Here is a 9,268-nt window from a genome sequence, read left to right as displayed (position 1 = left end):
AGGGAGGGTGAGGTGGGGATCGAGGCCCTTTGTGAGTACGGGAGGCGGGCTGGGAGTTGTCCTTTTAGACCCCCTGATCCGAAAAGCCGCGAGGTTTCAGTTCGAGATCCCGTGAAGACGAGACATCTCGCGAGAAGTGCAATTGCGGCTCCACCTGTGAAGGGGCGGTGGGCCGGTGGGACGGCCGGGGGGTCTCTGTTAATCAGTGCGGTCTGTTTGCGTTTGGTTCCTCGGCCTTCACGCTGGATGGCCAGTTTTTCCTTTGTTCATCATCCTCTACCTGAGAAATGGTCGCTTCCCCCTAGTCTAGACACGGTGAGGAGCTCTGAGGAGGAGAATCTTGGGCTCTAGATTTTGAGGCGGCCTGGGAGGGGCCTCTTTTTAAAACCGCTCATTTGTCCACCCCTTCTACTCAGGAATGTTTGTTTCTTAGAGTAAACCTATGGCCATTCGGATTCGGTAGCAAGTTAGTCATGCCCTTATGATAGTGGTTGTCAAATTTGTTTGAGAAAGCTGGTCCAGGTGACTCCTGAGCCAAGTGTTGCACCGGAGGGTGTTCTGATTAGCGTCAGTTTTTGTAAGTGAAGGTGCTGTTTTTATCTGGCGTAGTTGATTGTTTTATAAATCTTGGTGTCTAAGGAAATGGCACTGTTCGCGGTTTTTCATTAAGATAATATTATGCATGTATATATAATGAAATGAGTCAGGCTGGTTCTGGAGCTTTTTGCTTAATGTATGCTAATGTTGAATGAAGCTTTAAAAGCCAGTTTGGATAAAATTTTAAAAATAGGGTACACGTCCTTTTAATTAAACCATTTGTCAGAAATCATGTTTTGTCAATTCAAAGAAAGTATTCTACGTCACTGTATTTTTAAAGGCAGGAATTATTTTTATATTAAGTTAAAAATTAAGTCTGAAAGCTTAAAATAATAATTGAGGCGTAAATCATTGGGTAATTAATGTATTTATGCATTTATTCATTCTGTAAACAATTGACTGTATAAAGTGCGCTAAACCTGCCAGTCAGGGAACCGGCTGGGAAGGAACTGTCTAATCAAGGAAATGTACTAAGTAGATCGTGCATATGGAATTCACCGCACAAATTAGAGGCACCATGCAGTTGTGGTAAAGTGTGAAGCCAGGCTGTCTGCTTACAAATCCTAGCTCTGCCTTTTACTATGGGATCACAGGCAAATTCTCACTGCTTCAGTCTCTTCATAAAGTAAAATTTGACTAACAGTAGTATCTGTTTCATAAAGTTGTTCCTTCAGTAAATAATTAGAGCCTAGAATGTGCTAGGCAGTGGTCTAGGCACTAGATTCAGTGAATAACGTAAAAATCCTATTGTCATAGAACAAAAATCCTACCATTACCTTCTGATAGGGGAAAGAAAAACAAATAACAAGCACAGTAAAGAAAGCGAGATGGAGAAAAAAGATAGAGAATTATTCTTCTAGAGTTATGGTTAAAAGGAAGGGAAATGGGAGGTCAGGATAGAGAAAACAACATTGGAGGAAATATCAGTACTACAAGGAGTTGAAAAAGAGGCCTATGCTCTCTAAGGGGAAAGATTTCCAGATAGAATAGCAAGGGCAAAGGCCTTGAAATGGGAGCCTGAGAATGTGGGTAAGGAACAGCAAGGACACCACTATGGCTGGAGTAGAGAGCAAGTGTGAGAGTAGTAGAGATGAAATCATGTCAAGTTATTATAAAATGAGTTAACCAACGAAGAATTTAGAACAGTTGCCTGGCATAGTTATGTTCTCAGCAAGTATTAGTTACATCTTAGTTCCTTGGCAAATACAGTGATAGTAGTTTGGCAGTGTCAGATTTTTCACTAATAATGACAAATGTATCATGATTATCCCCATTTTGACCTGAGGGAAAGGGTCAAAGCTGTTTGCTGGAAGTGCCATCTTTCTTCGAAATCTTGTGTTTTAACTTGAGCAGTCACAAATTTTGCATCTCTTCCGTATTTATTTTAATGTAAAGTAAGGTCTTTCTCAAAAAATCTTCACCAAAAATTGATGTAAATTTAGTAGGATATACCACTTGTGGTAGCTGTGAGAAGTATCTTTTGTCGGAGATACTTGTGTATCCTAATATGAGAAACAGAGCCATGTTTTAAGACACAAAAAGATGGGAAAGGAGGAGAAGGAGACGAAGCTGGGTCCAAATGACTGAAGGCTTTATTAACCTTGAGCTTGGACTCCATCCTGAATTCAGTGGTGATCTCTGGTTTTAAACTGGGGCCTAATCTAGTTAGGTTTGTGTTTTAGATTGATTACCCTGGTAGCTAGACAGGCTATGATTCTGAGGAGGATAAGACCAGAAGTAGGGAGAATATTTAATATACTGGAATCTTTCCAAAGGATAGCCGAGATAATTGAAGTGGAGAGCAAAAAGATGACAAATTTGAGAAATATATATGAGGTGGAATAGGCAGGACTTAGTGACTGATTTCAAATGTGAAGAGTGAGGAGAGGGATGAAACTAGAAGGGATTCCAGGTTTCTAGGTTGGGTGATAGAGAAGATATAGAAACTGCTGAGGTAGTCAATATTAAGTATTCAGGTTGTATTTTATGTTCAATGAAATTTAATATAGCTTATCATATAGTCTTGTACCATTTTCATTAAATTTATTCCTGGGTATTATATAATTTTTGTTACTGTGAGTGGGTTCTCTTTTTCTCCTATAAATTTTTTATTTGTTATTGCTACTGTTAAAAGAGAAACTGATTTTTGGTATATCTTTTATCCAGCCTACTGACTAAAATTCCTCATTGATTCAGTTTTGCTTCCTCTCTTAGATTTTCTAGCTATATATCATCTGCAAATAATAATTTCATCCCTTCCAATATTTGTTCTTATACTTTATTTCATTAGTGTAATCTTTAAAGTATGGAATAATCATAATGATATTGAACATTGTAGTCTTATTACTTAATTGAATGGGAATGACCAGTATTTTAACAGTATAATTTGTGCTATTGGCGTGAGATAAATATTCTTTAAAATGTTTTGGCGATTGCCCTTTATACCAGTTTTATTTAAAGATTTGCCAAAATGTCTGCTAAAAAAATTATTAAATGTTTATATATCTTATTTTTCCCTTTAAAATGATAATGCAGTGGATTATATTGATTTTATTTTTAGGATAATAATAGCTAACACATATTCAGCATTTGCCATGTGCCAAGCACTGTTCTAAGAACTTAACTGTTTAATCTTTATAATGTCATGCTTTAGGTACTATTATGATCTTCATTTTACAGACGGAAAAAAATGAGAGCGAGGTGAAGTAATTTACCCAAGGTCACACAAGAAGTAGTAGCAAACCTTATATTTGCTATGCTGCAGGTATTTTATTCAGGATTTTATATTTATGTTTGGGAGAATTTAAAATAAATTTTCTTTATTCACTCTTTTGGAATTTGGATTGTATGTTACTTTTGAAAAATGAATTGGAAATTTTCCATCTTTTTTTCTATGCTGTAGAATAATGAGAATCAAATAGAATCATTTGATCCTTGTAGATTACGTACAACTGGCCTATAAAATCAAGCTTGATAGCTTATTTCGTGGTAGATCTTTAGAAAATATTTGAATTTGTAATATGGTTATTGATCTGATAATTTTTTCTATCTTCTTGTGTTAGCTTTGGAAATAAAAATTTTTAACGTACCAACTATTTCTCTAAATTTGAAAATTTATTGATGTAAAGTTACATCAGTATACAATAATTCTCTTAATCTCTTTGTAGATTTGAATTTCCATTCTCATTATAATGTTATCTGTTTTCTTAGTGGGGCTTTCCAGGGGTTTGTCTATTTTATTCAGCTTTTCAAGAAGCAACTTTGGTTTTATTAAATTTTTTTTTCTTCAGAATCACTAATTTTACTTTTATCTTGAAAAATTTCATCCATATAAATATATTTTTCTTTTATTTGTTCCTTTTATAATTTTTTAAAAGTTGAAGACTTAGTATATTTCCATACTATATTTTTTATTAAAGATTATTCATGCCAGAAAAATTTAAAAAGACAGTAGCTAAAGTGAGCATCCACATTGTAGTTAAAAAAAGTTTAATTATTTTAATCATTCTGGTAAATATTTTTTAAATGCTAATATTCATTCATTTATCAAATATTCACTGAATGCTAGTTATTTTTCAAAGGTCTTAGAGTCTGTTGGGAAAGTAGCAAACCAGAATAAGTGCTTTTCAAGAGAAATAGAATGCTGTAGGAACACATATTTTTTTAAGGCAAAATATTAAGTATCCAATTCCTTCATCAAGGAGTGGCATGAAATCCCTCTTCTTTGTACATTTTTATTCCTGTCTGTTCTTTGTATTTGATGTAGGTATTTTTCCTAATTTATAGTTCAGGAAACACATTTAAGGGAGTTAAGCAAAATTTGCTTAGGAGCTTACAACTCAAGGGCTGGGAAGCTCCTTTATTTCTTCTGGAAAAACTTTAAAAGAGCATATCTTCAATGCTGAATAGTAAAATGGAATTTTTTAATGTCTCATTACCAGGTTTTAAGTCATATTAGATAAATCATACTGTATGATTCATGAACTGTATGTGTTATGAACTGTATTTTTGATGAATGTGCAGAGTTTGTAGAATACTGAATATTATACTAAGGGAATTGTATCAGAGGTGTGAACACAGAGCTGACTGTTAATTCATTTACCCACCATATATTTAATGCTAGCTTGAGTGGCATGTACCTTTCTAGGTTCTGGGGGTACAGCAGTGAATCAAATAGACAAAAAATGTCTACCCAAGTAGAGCTTTTATTTTAATGGGAGATATAGCAAAAAAAAAAAGAGATATAAGTAAAATATATTAACGTTAGTAATAAGTGCAGTATAGGAAAAAACAGGGAAGGGGGATAGGAAATATCAGAGTCAGGATGGAGAATTGCAATTTTAGTTAGGGTGGAGTATTGATCAGTATTTGCTGCATAACAAATCACCTCAAAACTCAGTGGTTAAAACCATGAACATTTATTTCTTGGTCTGTGGGTTGAGTGCAGTTAGTCTGATCAAGGCATGACTTGGCTGGGTAGCTCTGCTTTAGCTGTTTTGTGGGGTAGGGGAGATATCTTGAGCTCAATTTCAGTTATGACAAGGTGTCTACTAGACATCTGGGAGCTATTGATTGGGCTGTTGAATATATTATTTGTAGTTAAGGGAGAGGTCAAGGCCAGAGATAAAAATTTAAAGCCTGGAGACTAAATGATATAGGGTGAGTAGGATAGAAAAGACTGAACCCCAAAGTACTTAAGTATTTAGAGGTTGGAGAGATGTGAAGAACCAATAAAAAATACTGAGAAGTAGTTGCCGGAGGACAGGCGACCTATCTTGACCCCATGGTTGTCTATAGGGATCCATCTTAGCTGCAGTATCTGGGCTGCTTTGACTTCTAAAAAAAGACTCTAGGTTAACAAAGAAGGAGGTCTTAATCTACATACAGGTTCACTCTTCTGCCTTCAGAGGCCTTGAACTATGCAGAAGGATGGGTGGCTTCATTCTTTAAATTAATATTGCATGCTTAAAGTACGCCAGGTACTAGGCACTGGGGATGTAACAAGGGATTTAGAAAAAGAAAAAAAATTTTCCTGACTTTGGGAATTCCATGCTAGTGAGGGCATGAGGCCAAATCTAAAACTAAGAGCTTATTCAATAGGCATAAACAGCAGAACGGAAATTCCATTGGCCCAGGTTCCAAAGATTCAAGGCAAAGAAATCAGTGGTAGAAAATTGTCAGAGGTCTAGGCATGGGGTCATTTGGATACTGTGTCCCCACTATGGTTAAAACAATTCAAATATGTACTAATATTAAATTGATTTTACCCTTTATACAGAGCCAGGAAACAGTCTGCACAGTTAATGTCAACTCTGAATTTTCAGAAATGTTAACCTTCATCACAAAGCCAGAAAACCTAAATAAACCAAAATTATTCTCCCTTTGTAATTATTCTTCTTCCTGTTTTCTCTCCCAACTATCAAGTATTATGATTAAGCTAATTTGCCAAACCATGAAATTAACTTTCTTACTTTTCAGACAGTTCATGATTTTTTAATGTACATTTCACAGACTTCAACTCTAGATTAAGAATACAAGGTTTGGATAATTTGGGTAAATGTTTTATCCCGCATTTTCACATCTAATTTCATAGCCCCAAATCAGAAGTTTTCCTTTTAAAAAAAAAAAAGGTACTATCCATTGTTTCTGAATCTAATTTTACAGATAAGTAAAGATGAAAATGACATACTTTTGTTTTAAGTTAAGGTCTGGTAATCATTTTTAATTATAACTAGTATTTGTTGAAAGCCTCCTTTGTGCAGAGCAGGGCCCTTTGCATATCTCATTTAAAAATTTCTAGTCTTTTAGGAAATAGATATTATCAAGTTCATGAAATGGGTATATATCTGTTTCCTGAATTAAAATGTGAAGTCATTTTCTGACACAGGGCTGTCCAAAGTAGAATATGTACACCTGAGATATGTGAAACTGACTGTTAGGGTGTGGGAACAAATATTAGAACTTCACTTTTTGCTTTTTTTTTTTTTTTTTTTTTGCGGTACACTGGCCCCTCACTGCTGAGGCCTCTCCCTTTGTGGAGCATAGGCTCCGGACTCGCAGGCTCAGCGGCCATGGTTCACGGGCCCAGCCGCTCTGCGGCATGTGGGATCTTCCCGGACCCAGGCACGAATGCGTGTCCCCTACATCGGCAGGTGGACTCTAAACCACTGTGCCACCAGGGAAGCCCCTTTTTGCTTATTTTAATCTCATTTTTTAAATTTTATATTATAGTAGTACCTACAATAGCATGAATAGCATAAATGAATTGCTAGTCATATATTTTCAGTGTATTCATATATCTTCAGAATTTACTGCTTTAGAAGTATGTGATCAAAAAAATTGGGGACTTCTCCAAAATCTTTAACCTTGACAGAGAATCAAGTTGGATTTAGGTAGGGTCGTTGGTGGTGGGAGAGTCAAGTGCCTATTGTATTCTCCATTCCATTCTTGATTATCATCTCCACGTGTCATGTCTTTACATTCTGTCTTGTTTCCTTTCTTTCCCATTATTGTCTAACAACTGTTATGACAACATAATATTTTTAAATTGCTGAAAATATTCCACTTTTGGAGAATTTGCTTAGGGGTAACATACGGTCCTTCTAACAGTCCAAGCTACATTTTTGAACAGCATGGTTTTGGCAGTGCTATCTGTAAATAACCTGAAACTGATGGGTAGTTTAATATTGGGAATTTTTTTTCAGGTAAATTCTAACCTGTGCATATTTTTGTAGGTATAATACATTCCATATATTTTTAACAAATTAATGTATATATTCTGTAGGTTTGCTTGTGTAAGCCCAGGAATAGTGACTGAATAGATCTGAAGAGAATCAAATACCTGCTTCAGACAAGATGCTAATTTTGGCAAGGATGTTCCCTGTATTGGCAGATTTATAAATATGGGGCATTGGGTATGCATTGCAAGTTTCTTGCTTCCTGGTATAAACTGCCAGATAATGCTAACAATGATCTTTGCTAAATGGCAAGAGCTGAGATGGACAGTGAGTACCCTGATATTTTGGGGCAGAAAATATGTTTGGTTTCTGATAACTTTTGCAAAGATTTTCCAACCATTGTCTCTCAGTCCTGGAGTTTGCTTAAGCAAACTATGTATTTTTTCCTTGTGGGAAAATAGTGTTTTGGCCTCCCTTGCCTAGGTATGTTCATTTTGAGGCCTTGCCAAGAACCTAAACAAATACAAAATGGAAGAAATTAATGGAAAATTAGAAAATGAAATAATCAGTATATTTCGCCTATTCTTCACACAGCTGATAAACTAATGGTACATCCTCAACCTGTTATTCTTTGAGTTTAACCTGATGGCCCTAGCCCTTCTTGTTTACCTGCATCTATCTAACATGTGAGAAATAGACTTTGAGAGTGCTAGAGCCATAGAACACCTGCTTTACTCCTTTCAAAGCCACCGAGAATGGCTGTTGCTGCTTGGCTAGCAGATATAGTCAGATCAGTAATGGTTAAAAGTTTGGTTTTAAGGAACTCCCATCAAAATGTCTTGAGTTATTCCTAGAAAATGTCCTCTTCATATTTTTTTCAGCCTTGAACTGGTTACTGTATTTCTCATATGTAGCTAAAACATCTCACATCTCAACTTTAAGGAGTGTTTTGGAATTCTTTTGGTAAAATCTAGCAGAAGCGATAACTAGCATTATCAGGGTTTTCTTTATTAACAGACCCATGAACTTATGGAGTACATTTAATTCAGTGCTTAAATAGTAAATTCAGCTTTTAAAATAGATTTTAAAATTTTACCAAGTTGCATGTTCAAGATTGTTTATTGCAACTTTGTTTATCATAGCAAAAAAAAAGCAAACCCACAAACACACACAAACTGGATACAATGTATTTATCAATAGTGGTCTGGTAAAATGATAAATTTTTAACAACGGCATATTATGCAGTTTAAAGAATGTGGCAGATGAATATGTGCTGATGTGAAAAATGCAAAGTGCTGAACATATGCAAACTAAGCTGCCATTTGTACCATATGGGATATATTTGAAAAAAATTTTTGTCCCAATTCTTAAAGTCTCATTATTACCATTCCTTTTCATACAATAGCTTTTCTCTAAGGTAGAGAATTGTAAGAAAAGTGAACTAATTTCGCCACAAATTTAAACAAAATTAAATCAAGATGATGATAGGAACACTTACATAGTCCTTATTATGTGCCAGGTACTGTTCAATTACATGTTTTAAACATTTACTCTTCACAACAACCCTGTGAAGCATGGATAATCTTTATCCACATTTTTCAGATGAGGAAACTGAGATGTTAATTCCACACAAGGTTGCATGGCAAGTATGTGTCGAAGCTGAGTTACATACCCTTGCAGACTGGCTCCAGTGTCTCTGTGCTCTTAACTACCAATTCTATATGCATCCTCTCAACTTACTTTTGACATTGATGGAAACTAAATGAGATACTTTGTCATTTTTCTTTCTTGTAGACAAATGATTTGTTGTGTTTATATAATACATGATACCTAATAACAGGATGGTCCTATTTTTATTGCTGAAAACAATCTGTTATATGTTCTTTTAATTAACCTTTCATTTTAACTCGTTCATTTAGGTAGGTAGTTCTCAACTGTGGAGAATTTTGTGCCCTAGAGGACATTTGGCAGCGTTTGGAGACATTTTTGCTTGT

General features: G+C 35.3%; 1 protein-coding gene across 2 annotated transcripts in view; it reads left to right on the top strand.

Annotated features, from left to right (window-relative positions):
* The first annotated feature begins 190 nt into the window (after positions 1-190).
* DZIP3 (DAZ interacting zinc finger protein 3) overlaps positions 191-9,268 on the top strand; it is a 121,667-nt gene continuing 112,589 nt past the window's right edge. For both annotated transcript variants that reach the window (XR_009540770.1, XM_060150637.1), the window contains exon 1: positions 191-315. The gene's annotated coding sequence lies outside the window, so the exon portion shown is untranslated. The remainder of the gene's footprint in view (positions 316-9,268) is intronic.

This window comes from Lagenorhynchus albirostris, chromosome 5 (genome assembly GCF_949774975.1).
Source record: "Lagenorhynchus albirostris chromosome 5, mLagAlb1.1, whole genome shotgun sequence".
NCBI lineage: Eukaryota > Metazoa > Chordata > Mammalia > Artiodactyla > Delphinidae > Lagenorhynchus > Lagenorhynchus albirostris.
Note: the sequence above shows the minus strand (reverse complement) of the source record. Positions and strands in the feature narration are given on the sequence as shown.